This window comes from Myotis myotis, unplaced genomic scaffold, assembly GCF_014108235.1.
Source record: "Myotis myotis isolate mMyoMyo1 unplaced genomic scaffold, mMyoMyo1.p scaffold_m19_p_2, whole genome shotgun sequence".
In the NCBI taxonomy this organism is placed as follows: Eukaryota; Metazoa; Chordata; class Mammalia; order Chiroptera; family Vespertilionidae; genus Myotis; species Myotis myotis.
Window position 1 is genome coordinate 165,880,396 of NW_023416324.1, and position 13,314 is coordinate 165,893,709.

General features: G+C 43.2%; 1 long non-coding RNA gene across 2 annotated transcripts in view; it reads left to right on the forward strand.

Annotated features, from left to right (window-relative positions):
- Window positions 1–670: 670 nt before the first annotated feature.
- Window positions 671–13,314, forward strand: part of LOC118677355 — a 32,576-nt gene continuing 19,932 nt past the window's right edge. Inside the window, exon 1 of one of the 2 annotated variants that reach the window (XR_004974379.1) lies at window positions 671–847. This is a non-coding gene — a long non-coding RNA (uncharacterized LOC118677355). The remainder of the gene's footprint in view (window positions 848–13,314) is intronic. The other variant, XR_004974378.1, reaches the window with a different exon arrangement.

The following is a 13,314-nucleotide window of genomic DNA, read 5'->3' on the forward strand; positions in this document are numbered from 1 at the left end:
TCTTGAATGATCAAGTCCTGGGGCCGATTAACCCTGGCTATCCGCGTGTGTTTGAAATTTCCTGTGTGTGCCCCAGCAACAGCGTCCCTGGAATGTGTTCTTGAAGTTCTGCAGGGTGGCCTCTCTCCCACAAAGTGGGGCCTGTTCTACGTGGGATGGAGAGGAAGGAAATGTCAAGCAGGTGGAGTTATGAGAACTACATGGAGGAAACAGTCAGAATGTCACTCTATAACTAATTCAAGTGCAACAGAAATTTAATAATGTACAATGACCCATGCTGCATTTACATACCATCCTACAGCTGACCATGGAAAATATTCATCTTTTCACTCCTCTGGTCTGGGTTATGTGAGGAGTCCCATCTGTGTTTTGTTTTGTTTTGTTCCCCTCCTCCCCAAGGCAAAGAAAGAGTAACTGACTCATTCATGTTTGCACAATAGCTTCTCAGATTGGAGAGAAGTTGGTGTGGCTGTTCATTTTAGGCCCTGGGGACAGGAGAGGGGTTGGAAAACAAAGATGGCTTTGCTTTGGCTAAATGGTCACCCAGTGAAATCCTTTCAGGACATTTCTTTCAGGTGAGCACACCAGTTCAGTTAAAAAATATGAAAGCAAAACAAGAGCAGTGTGTCCTGTACTTTCCACACAGTTCTAGTGAGAGGTGAGGGTGTGGCCTGGCCCGTGGCCTCTGGGATCTCTGACTGGTGGTGTAGGAATTTGCCTGGTTTATTTCGTGAATGCTGCCGCACACGTGGCAGGACATGTTTCAGGGGTCTGAGGCAGGTCTTTGAAGGTAATGGCATCCGAGTTTGATGATAACATGAACACATCGCAACATCAGGAAGACGAGGTGAGGCATGTTTTGTTTTCTGTCCCAGTCTATCTTCTTCCCAACACCAGTTAAGCTATGTCTGGGGAATGAACAAATGCTTCTGAAAGCTAAATTTAGGTCACTTACGGATCTCGCTTGGTAAGATTATGAAAATCATTTGATGCCTGTGTCTATTTATTTATTTATTTTCATCTCACCTATTTCCACAAGAGATATTAAGTGTCTTACAACAAACATTTGAAATGAAAAGCAAAGATCAAAAACAATGGAAAAGCGGGGGTGGGGGTGGGGGGGGTAGAAAAATGTACTTCCAGTTGTCAACGAATATAGGCACTGTGATCGGGTAGTAGCTTTAACTCTGAACCAAAAGGCACATGTGGAGAGAAGGGAAACTCAGCCAGTTCTGTGATGCGTCTCGTCTGGTAGAAAGAAACGTGACGGCTGTTCAGATGAGAGGACCTTCATCTAGCCCTGTATTGACTTCTGAAACAAATGTATGTCAGAGAGCTGTTTACCAGGCCCTTTGAAAAACATGCTGACTATATTTTTAGCAGCACTTTTGCAACAGATGCAGCTCTGTGTGTATGTGGGGAGGGCAATTGTGACATTTCATCAGATACTCCCAAGAATTCCTTTCTGTCCTCCCTCTCTCTTGGAGGACAGGGAGGTTTAAGGTGGCTGGATGCCGGAGGATGTCTCTATTACCGTTTTGGGTTGCAGGCAATACACTTGCTTCTGGCCCAGTCCACAGAAGAGGAAGCCTTTCAGAGGCGGGAAGAGTAGAACCGGTCTGGGTTACCTCCCCGTATCCAGACAGCAGGTCCTGGTGGATGGTCCCTTTGGGGCCCAATAGCTGGATGGACAACGTGCAGCTATTTCTTTCTGGCATCACTGTGCTTGGGACAAAAATCCCGAAGGGAGTCCAAGGGGCAAAGTGTGAGTCACGTGGCGGCTCCCTGTGAAGGGATGTCAAGGAATGTTGACAGCTCCACCAACACTGCGTACAGCGAGGGCAGAGGACAGCTCTCTAAGGGGAACTGGAATGCTGTTATCCAGCAGGGTACTCCTACTCCGCCCTGTGCTGGATTTGCTTAAGGGAATTTCCTTATTCAAAATGAAGTTTCTTTTTACCGTTTTCCATGATCTGAGCTCCTCCTAGAGATGCTTCCCTGCTTAACTGACCTGATGATTATCCATTGGTCAACCTGAAGGTCAGCAGAGTATGGACTGTCTGTCTACCATCAAGAAAGGGACCTACTGGGCAGTTTCCTAGGGCTGCTGGGTGGCTTCAAACAACAGGAATAGATTCTATCATAGTTTTGGAGGCCAGAAGTCTGAAATCGAGTTGTCAGCAGGGCCATGCTCCCTCTGAGGCTCCAGGGAAGAATCCTTCCTTGCCTTTTCCTAGCTTCTTGTGGCGGCCCACAGTCCTTGGCATTCCTTGACTTGCCCCATGGATCACTCTAATCCCTGCCTCCATTGTCAATGCTCTTTGTCCCCAGGTGTCTATGTCTTCACAGGGTGTTTTCCTCTCAGTGTGTCTCCTCTTCTTTAAGAACATCAGTGATTGGATCTATAGTCCACTCTAACCCACTATGATCTCATCTGTTATGTCCTGAATGTTTGTGTCCCACCAAAATTAATACATTGAAATCAAACCCCCCAGTTGTGACTGTAACAGTAGGTAGAGCCTTTGGGGATGACTAGGTCATGAGGGTGTTGCCTCATGAATTGGATTCCTGCCCTTAGAAAAGAGACCCCCAAGAGTTCTCTTCCTTCATGTAAAGACACTGGCTAGGAACCCAGAAGAAGGCCCTCACCTGACCGCGAGGCATCCTGTTATATCTCAGAGTTTCCGGAACTGTGAGATATAAATCCCTATTGTTTCTAAGCCACCCATTCTATTTTTGTTAGAGTAGCCTGAGGGGTCTAAGGCACAAAACCAGTACAAACTTATATTTTAATTTCATCTGCAAAGACACCCTATTTCCACATTCATAGATTTCAAATAGTCATGCATTTGGGGGTGGGAGGCGGAGAGGAGAGGAGAATATTATTCAACCCAGGACAGGCAGAGAATGGAGTTTGCTCCTCTGGTGGTTGATGAAGTCAACTTCAGACACAAAAAAGTGCTTGGATTTTATAACTGGGGAAAACAGGTAAAATCAAGGTCTTGGACTAATATGTCAAGACTTACTTTTTAGGGAGACTAATATCAAATCAGTTTAAGTTGTTGTGCCAGGGAAGAAAAATATATATATTTTTTCTTCTAGATGAGCTCATGGTTTGGAGCAGGGGCACTCCCAGACCCTAATGCTTTCGTATTTCAGTGTGCTGTCCCCTTGGCTTCAGGCCTACTTTTGTCTCTGTTCTGCCCCTTCTCACCTTCCTTTCCCCAACTTTAGAACTGACAATTCCTTGAGTTACTTTCCGAAAACAAGGGGTCTGGTCTCTAAGGGAGACTCAGAAAAAGAACAGGAACTCAGACCCATGATGTGTTTTGTCCCGTCAGCTTTTAAGCTCACCCTGGGCTAAGTCACAGAGATGTGGTTCCCATGGTGACCCACCGGCATGACCATGGAGACTTTGCTGGTTGTCAACTCAGCTATTTTTTTTTTTCTAATCTCATATAACACAGCAATCATATGGAGAAATGCAATTGGGCTTGACTTTAACACGGCTTTTTATTTTTCCTGACTCAAGCCTGGCTGGCAGGATTAAGGGTGGGGTTTTGAGCAGTGAGGCTAGAATGGTGGACAAAGGCCAGAGGACCAGGGTCACTGAAAGGCAGGCTAAAAAATGGACTTTATCCCAGAGTCCTCTTTTTCTCAATTTGTGCTCTCAGACCACCTAGAAAAGAATCTCTTGTGGGAACACCTAAAGTGTGGATTCTTGAGCTCCACCCAGACTTCCTGAACCAGAATCTAGGGAGTGGCTCAGAAGTTTGCATTTCTCACAAGCACCACAAGGGATTCTTGTGCAGACTGCAGTTTGAGCACCAGGGCTATAGATAGTGTGGATTCAGGCAGGTGGTGAGCAGATTTGGGTTTTAGCGAGAGGCTTTTGATATTGACGGAGAGGGAAGCTGTTTAATAATCCAGCCTTTTATGAAACACTTACATACTGTGCTTACTATGTGCCATGCACTATTTTAGCTGCTTTAGAAACATTGAGTTATTTAATTCTCATAATAACCCCAGGAATAAGTTCTGTTATCATCTCCACATTCTGGAGGAGGAAACTGAAGCACAGAAAGTTGCCCAAGGTCATACAGCAGTGTGACTTTGGAGCACATGTCCTCAACTACGCTCTGCTGGGATGTCAGAGTGTGGCGACCTTGGGGAGGGAACTTGAGGAAGGAGAAGTCAAATACAACCAGGAGGCTGAGGGAACCATTAGCATGAACCTGAAGGTGCAGATGTGCTTGTGTGACCAGTACCTCCTGAATTCATGTGAGCTCTTTAAAGTCAGGGATACTGAAATCACTGACAGCTTCCAAAATGTAGCTCATGCCCCACTGCACAGGCACCAGACTCAACTGCAGAGGGTCAAGATCCTAGAGCCCGTCCTGCCAATAACCTGCTGTTTTGGTCAGTAGCTGGATAGGTGATGTTTCTTCCACTGTAGAATGGGCAAGGCTGCAGCATTGTACAACTCCAAGCCTGTCATTCACTTGGTGCTCTTGGAGATAATATGAACAGTGGTACCCGGGATTGGACAAGGTAGGGTTACTGAGATGGGGATGAGGAGTAACTGCTGGGGATTGAATGAGCTAATACAGCTAAAGTGTTTAGAACATGCCTGGGATAAGTAAGTGTTAGTTATTATTCTTATTTTCTTTTTTAAAAAAATATTTTTATTGATTTCAAAGAAGAAGGGAAAGAGAGAGAGATAGAAACATCAATGATGAGAGAGAATCACTGATCAACTGCCTTCTGCATGCCCCCCCCGCCCCCCCCACTGGGGATTGAACTAGCAACCTGGGCATGTGCTCTTGACTGGAATCTAACCAGGACCCTTCAGTCCACAGGCTGGCGCTCTATCCACTGAGCCAAACCAGCTAAGGCTATTCTTATTTTCTTTACATTTCTTCCAGCTTGAACATCCTTTGTCTGAGATCCTGTAAGTGATTTTTTTTTTCTTCCAGAAAAAGGGAGAGTGGATTTGAATTTGAAGGACAGAAGTCGCTTATAGGCCGATGACTTTCTCTCTTAACTGATTTGTCCCTCCTACCCAGTTACCTCTATTGAATTTCTTTGGCTCTCCTTCTAGCATCTTCTTCCCTGGAAATGTTCATTTCTAGGTAATTAATTAATTAATTAATTAATTAATTTTCCATCTAAGTGAGGGAAGCACGGGCCGTGGCCGAGGCTGACTTGACCTGCTCCTCCTCTGCCGGGCTGGCTCCGTCTCTGGACCTGATCACTGTCATCTGTGCACAATACACTTCCCCAGCGAAGGCTGCTTTGCCTCATGTTAACCACGACTGCAGGGCTGTCTATACACTGTTGCAAAAAGCCTGGGGACATAGAGATCAGAGTTCCCAAACCACTTCTATATAATGACTTTCCGAAGAAATCTAGATTAAAGGAAGCGCTTCCCGCTATTCCTGGACAATATTAAGGAGGCAAATGCACTTTCCTGAGGGCATTTCCCTGAGGATGTGTGATCTCATACTTACATTTGGAAATGGTGTTTCCTGAGGAATTTCAAGAAATTCAGTTTCTTATTTTTTATTCATTCATTCATGTATGCACTCATTCAACCAACTTTTATTGTTTATTGACTACATGCCAAACACACATTACCTGCCAATTACCCTGTGTATTACTTATGTAGACTTGGGGTCAGAAGACTGGTTTTAAAATCCTCTACAGCCCACTAACTCCTCCAACTCTGTGAGCCTCTGTTTTCTATTCTGCCTCTCAGGGACATTGTTGGGGTCAAATGACTTTATATACATTATAGATGTAATGTGTAAATGGCAGATATCAGTAGTAGGAATATAAGGAATGTGCTGTTGGGGCAAACCTTAACTTTGTAGGTAACCATGGAGTTCTTTCTGATTAACCACACACTTTGATGCTTTCTCTTTGGACAGTCTGCAGGAGAGAGTCTGTGTTGTTATAGCAGGAAAGTAGGCATTAGGCCACTTGCTTTATTTCTGGGCATGAATTAAACCTTTAAAACCTTAGGGGAGTTGGGGATGCCCCACTTCCCTACAGTTTTCCAAAGTCATTAATCCTCTAAGGCAGCGGTTCTCAACCTGTGGGTCACGACCCCTTTGGCGGTCGAACGACCCTTTCACAGGGGTCGCCTAAGACCATCCTGCATATCAGATATTTACATTATGATCCATAACAGTAGCAAAATTACAGTTATGAAGTAACAACAAAAATAATTTTATGGTTGGGTCACAACATGAGGGACTATATTTAAAGGGCCAGAAGGTTGAGAACCACTGCTCTAAGGCCATGTGATTTCCAAAATTTTTCACCAACCATTTATTGCTTCCTCATTTTTCTGTCTCAAGCATTATTTCCTTACTAGAGGCCCAGTGCATGAAAATTCATGCACTGGAGGGAGGGTCCCTCAGCCCAGCCTGCCCCCTCTCACAGTCCAGGAGCCCTCAGGGGCAGAAGGTGACCCAGTGATCAGGGGAAGGCGATGCCCCATCACACCTCTGCTGCTGCCACTGGTTACCTGAGCCTCGGGGGGCCTATGGCAGCTGGGCAGCCACCATCTGAGGCTTGCCTGCACCTCAAGCCAGCCCTGGGCAGCTGGGCAGCCACCATCTGAGGCTTGCCTGCACCTCTGCCAGCCCTGGGCAGCTGGGCAGCTGACATCTGAGGCTTGCCTGTTCCTCGGGCTGGCCCTGGGTGGCTGGGGAGCTGAGGGAACTGGGGGACTCTGTGCGCCAGCTGCCCTGGTGGGGCCGAGGGGACTGGATGCTGCCATCTTGTGGCTGTGGGTGCCGCCATATTTGAGGGTGTGGTGGCCAATTAGCATATTCCCTCCTTATTGACTGTGGGTGCCACTATCTTTGCAACAGTGTGAGGTTCACTTAGCATATTCCCTCTTTATTAGATAGGATATTGCATCATCATAATACACCTGCCAGTCTGCAGGAAAAGTCCTCCTTACACCTCCTAGGTGATGGGCTCCTAGAAAAGCCAGCATGAAAGGGAAAAGAGGCAAGGGCAGGTAGCCTAACATTTCTTATTAGGCCTTGGTGATTCCTGTTCGGCATGGACTTAAGTGACTTGGCCAACATTCTAGCAGTTAGTGGCAGAAGAGAAGGCTGAGGCTACTGCTCTGTCTTGGTCCTATTTACCGAGTCAGAGCTGAGTGGTGTGAGGAAGGTCAATGTCCCTCTTGAGTTGCTCTGCTCCCGAGTCAAGCCCTTGGTTAGCTCATACAGGCTTAAGTTTGGAAAGGCACTGGCTGACAGGGCCCCATTCATAAGTCCCTAGGCAGCTCTGGGAGTTCCAGGTGGCATTGACTGCTCTTGAGAATGTCATGAAAATCTCTTTAATTTCTGGACCATTGTGTTCAATCATTACACTCTTAGACCTTTGTGTAGAGCATAAGACTGTTGTGTCTCCTAGATACTGTGGACCTGACCACTCTCTAGATCTGTACTGTCTAGTATGGCAGCCACCAGGCCATGTGGGTATTGAGCACTAGAAATGTGACTGGTCTGTACTGACAGGTGCTGTTAGTTTAAAATAGTCACCAGAGCCTGAAGACTTAACAATAGGAATCTCATTGACAATTGTTAAATAGTGATTGTATTTTGAAACACTAATATTTTGAATATTGAGTTAAATAAAGTATGCTTTAAAAACAATTCCATGTGTGTGTGTGGGTTTGTTGTCACCCAAGGATATTTTTCCCCATTAATTTTACAGAGAGTGGAAAGGAGGGGGAGAGACAGAGAGAGAGAAACATCAATGTGAGAGAGACACATCAATTCGTTGCCTTCCGCATGCACCCCGACTTGGCTGGGGATTGAGCCTGCAACCAAGGTACATTCCATTGACCAGAACAGAACCTGTGACCCTTCCATCCACAGGCTGCCACTCTAACCACTGAGCAAAATGGGCTAGGGTTTGTGGGGTTTTTGTTTTTATTTTTTAATGTGACTACTAGAAAACTAAAAATTGCCAGTGTAGCTCACATTATATTTCTATTGCTGAGTGCTAGTCTCAGTTCCAAGGATCTTATCTGAAGAGTCTTAGAACCCAGACCAAAGGCTAGAAGAGACAAGACATATGTTTACTGCAAGACATAGACCATCTTCCCCTTGCTACTAGCACAGGCCCCTCTTAGTCTGGGACAACATTATGAACTCAATTACACTTCTTATTTGACTAGTTTTTGAAATTCTGAAATCCAACTAATTGTTTGGATTTTAGTACCTTACTTTACAAGTACCCTTTCTAACTATTATGGGCTGAATTGTGTCCCCTCAAAATTCATATATTGAAGTCCTAATCTTGAGTGCCTCAAAATGTGACTGTATATGGAGATTGGGCCTTTAAAGAGATGATAATGTTAAAATGAGGCTGTTAGGGTGGGTCTTAACCCAATCTGATTAGTGTCCTTGTAAGAGGAGGACAGTTGGACACAAAAGGAGACATCAGGGATGCACATGCACAGAGGAAAGACCATGTGAAAACACAGTGAGAAGGCAGCTGTCTGCAAGCCAAGGAGTGAGACCTCACCAACTCCTTAATCTTGCAACTCCTTAACCTGCCAACACCTCAATCTTGCCCTTCCAGCCTTCAGAACCATGAGAAAATTAATTTCTGTTGTTTAAGCAGCTCAGTCTGTGATACTTTCTTATGGCAGCCCAAGAAAGCGAATACACTAACCTATTTCTTGGTAGAGTTTGAAAAAGCTTAGTGACAAAAGAAAACAATTTCTCCAAGGCCAGCAATCTGGCTTTCTGCAACAATCTGTCCAGACCTAAAAGATAGCTGCAAACATTTCTCTCTCATGTTGCCTCTGCCTGAGATCAGCGTCTGTTTTCCAGTCCCCATGTCCAAATTGTATGGTTCTCTGTCTCCTCTTCTATTAACAGTCCTCTTTATTCTCTGACAGGTGATGAAGATTCAAGAAGCATTAGGGTCAGAGAACTGGCATTTTGAAGATTTGAGGGAAGGTCTGACCTCAAAGTTTTATATCTAGGTCTTTTTAAACACACAAAATCCTTTATTCTCTATCTAAAATTATTTCAATAAATTAATTTGAATGAAAGATCAAGTCATATGCATTAAAAGATCTGTGAAATTCTGAACATATTTATTGGTAGAAATAATTTCATTTTCTAGAAAAACTATTTCTGCTAAACAGTAGGGGTATACCCTAGCTGGTTTGGCTCAGTGGATAGAGCATCATCCTGCAGACCTAAGGGTCCTGGGTTTGATTCCAGTCAAGGGCACATGCCCAGGTTGAGGGCTCAATACCCAGTAGGGGGCATACAGGAGACAGCCAATCAATGATTCTTTCTCATCATTGATGTTTCTACCTCTTTCTCTCCCTCTCTCTTCCTCTCTGAAATCAATGAACATATATTGAGAAAAAAATAAACAGTGGAGGTAACCAACAGTTCAAAAAGAAGAATGTTTGTCCAAATGCCCTCTAGAATTTTCTTCTAGCTCTTAGATCAACAAGGCTGTAACTCCATATCCCAGGGTTTTATGTACTCTGGCTGGGTCTCAAGGATGGAGAGAGAATACTCAGACCAGGTACATCTTAGAGCTGGTGACCTTGAGTGGTAGCTTTATCTTCATAGACATTTGCCCTCTAGGAACAGTTAAGGTCAATCCCTTTGCCCCAAACTTAACCAACTGCCTTCTCAACTAGGTCAGTAGAATAGGTGTAAAGGCCTCAAGGAACATCAAGTCTCCTTAGAGAGACTCTAAGCTTTCAGAACATGCGTCTATGAACTGGCCTGGGCTCAGAATTCACTGAAGGAAGAAAAAAGACTAGATAGACATAGGGATTATCTTCTTGGCAGTCCCTGGGACAGCTGTCTGGCAAATGTTACACCATGTCTGAGATTATTTTAGAAACTTTGTCTTGAAGAAGAACATTTAGGGAGAATACCAGACTGATTTGCCCTAAATTTTTGTCACAGAATAAGAATTTCAAGGACAATTGTGCTTTCAATGAGATAATTTGAAACTTATCATTTTTAAAAAACTTAAATCACGTCACATCTAATAAAATTATAGTGAACTGCAGTGATAGCTATGAGTTGATACCATGAGATAGTATGTAGGTCTTCTTTCTCTTCTTCTTGTTCCTCTTCCTCATTATTATGATACATAGACTATTATAAAATGTTTTAAATAAGAGGATTCCACCAAGTAGCAATAGAAGCCCATTCTAAATGAAATACTTATCTATAATAATAAAAGCGTAATATGCTAATTAGACAGGACGTCCTTCCGGACGAAGCCAGGGCTACGAGGGAAGCCCGGGTCCCGGGTGCCAGAGAGAAGCCAGTGCTGGGGGAAGGAAGGCCTATTCTTGCACGAATTTTGTGCATCAGGCCTCTAGTTTAGTAATAAAATGATAAATATCTGCTTTCCTAAATTTCCTTTCAAGCTTCATTGCTCAAATGTCATATTTTGTGTGCTCAGTGAAATAGATTATGAGAGCAAGAAAGAGAGAGAAGGAGGCAGAGAGAGAGAGAGAAGGAGAATATGAGTTGTGAGAAGTGGAATAAAATATAGCAAGACAATAGTTAGAGTATCTCTTGGGATCCAAACCTGTGGGGTTGAGTGAGAGGGTGGGCTAGCATGAACCTCTAACCATGTTCTTGTTCACATCAGAATCCAAAGTGAAGGAGCCATTTGTCAACATGGATCACGTAGACTAAGGTAGTATCTGAGCTATGAGGAGCTGACTCACAGCCATTACCTGAAAATGCCATCTTAGCAGTTCCAGTAAAGTGTGTGTGTGTGTGTGTGTGTGTGTGTGTGTGTGTGTGTGTTGATAACTTTATACACTAAAATTATGGGGAGTTTTTGTGGCTGATCTGGAAATCAAACACTTATTTGTAACATTATTTCTGAGTTCTAAAAAATAATTTTAAAAAGAACTTTTGGAATGCAGCGGGACTGTGAATTGGGGACAGGCTGTTCCACTTGGAGAGAAGAGAGGGTCAGTGCAGCTTCCTATGAAAAATAGTCCAAGCACTCCCCAGCATGTCATAGCTTTGAACAAGAAGAGTTGAAATAAATAGAGATCTGAGTTAGACCCAGCACATGAAAAACTCTTGATGTTTGCAGACTTTAGTCACCTTTCCACAAAGGAAATGGGTATGTGCTAACTGCATATCTCCTCTTATTCACAGCCTTCATTTTCCTTCTCTCCTGCCTTTCCCAGGTTATATTAAGCTTAATTATAGGTTCACTAGGTATTGTAGATTTCCTAAAGTCTGCAAGAAAAATAGACTTTCTGATCGACCCAGACAATGCTGAGTGCATTAAGACAATGAGGAAGGAAGGGAGGAACGAAGGTGGGGGGAGGGCAAGCCAATCATTGGTAGACAAGAAGACACATACACTGTTTAATATTTCACTGGAAATTCATCATTCAGCAACAAGGCAGTAGAGGGCACGGGAGAATCTGATGCGAGAAGATATCTTTTTTCTGGTTGTAGTGAGTTGGTGTTGCTCATCCTACAGTCTGATGAGAGCACATTCATTTCTGGTGGTCCCCCCTTTGAAGAAAGTAAGCATTCACATTAAAAAAATTAGGCTTAAAAACATTTATTAAAGTGTCCCAATAGATGGGAACCATTTCATTACCTTTAAGTGTTTTGTTTTTCAGAACATTTTTTTTTCATTAAATGGGTCAGATTTAAAGGTAAAAAGAAAAGAGCCATTGCTTACTAAAGGTTGACTGTAAATGATGATCAGATATCATGAATTTAAACTGCTGAGGATACAGGACTGGTTTGTAGACACTCTGCACACAGTCTTTCTAGAAGTGCATCAGGCCACCTCAGCTGGCAGGTTACTATCCTGTCCTTGAGTGAAGCAGCTGATTTCCTCAAAGAAGTGACAAAAATGCCACTTTGATTTGCTTGTGCCTAAATTTCTTCTGTAAATTTGTTTTTATAAATCCTCACCAGAGGACATGCTTTCATTGGTTTTTAGAGAGAGGGAGAGAAACATCCATGTGAGAAAGAAACATCAATCAGTTGCCTCCTGTAGATGCCCTGACTAGGGATAGAATAGGCAACCTTTTGGTGTATGGGATGATGCTCTAACCAAATGAGCCACCTGGCCAGGGCTCTTATATAAATTTTTTATTGTAAAATCTATATAATAAAAGCCTAAGTGATGGTTATGGCAGAATGACCGGTCACTATGATACACACGGACCACTAGGGGGCAGACGCTGAAAGCAGGAGCTGCCTCCTGGTGGTCAGTGCGCTTCCTCATGGGGAGCGGGCCTAAGTCAGCAGTTGGACATCCCCCAGGCTTCCCAGACTGTGAGAGGGCTCAGGCCAGGCTGGGGGACCTCCCCCTCCAGTGCATGAATTTTGTGCACTGGGCCTCTAGTAACTACATATTTACACAAAAGTTGCGAAAATATCATAAAGAACTTTTTCCCCTTGTATCTGAATACTGTCGTGTGTCATTCCTACGAACAACAAAAATATACTTCTACATAATTATAATGCAATCATCAAAATAAGGAAATGAACAAATGCCATTCAAGTTCTGACATTTGATCAAATAATGTTTGTTATAACAAAAGGATATAATTCAGGATCATGTTGCATTTTGTTGGGTCTTTGGTTTCCTTCACTCAGAATTATCCTCTCAATCTTTCCGTGGCTTTCAGAACTTTGATACTTTTGAATATTACATGGTGAATATTTTATAAAATTCCCCTCAGTTTGCATTGGTCTGATATTTCCTCCTGATTGTATCCAGGTAATGGATCTTTGGCAGGAATACCACGGAAGTGATTCTGTGCTTGTATTGCATCCTATCAAATTGCACATGATTTCTTGTGTGTTGGTGAGGCTCACTTTAATCACGCAGTTGAGGTGATCTCAGAATTTTTCATTGTAAAATTACTCTTTTTCTCTTCTTAATTAATAAGGATGTTGTGTGGAGATACTCTGAAACTATGCAAAGGTCCCATTTTTTATTAAACTTTTACCCACTAGTTGTAATATTTACTGATGTTTCTTGGCTGAATTAACGATTACTATGATGGTTGCTAAATGGTGATTTTTCTAATTCCATCATTTCTCCATTTATTAGTTGGCATTTTATTGGAAGGAAAAGCTTTCTCTTCTCTTCATTTACTAGTATTTCTTTGTATCAGTGTGGACTTATGGATTCTTATCCTACTCAGTGATTACAATGTATTACTATCATTATTTATGTTGATAAATAAATTGTCCCATATTTGACCAGTGGAAGAGCTTTCAAACTCACTTCCGTGTC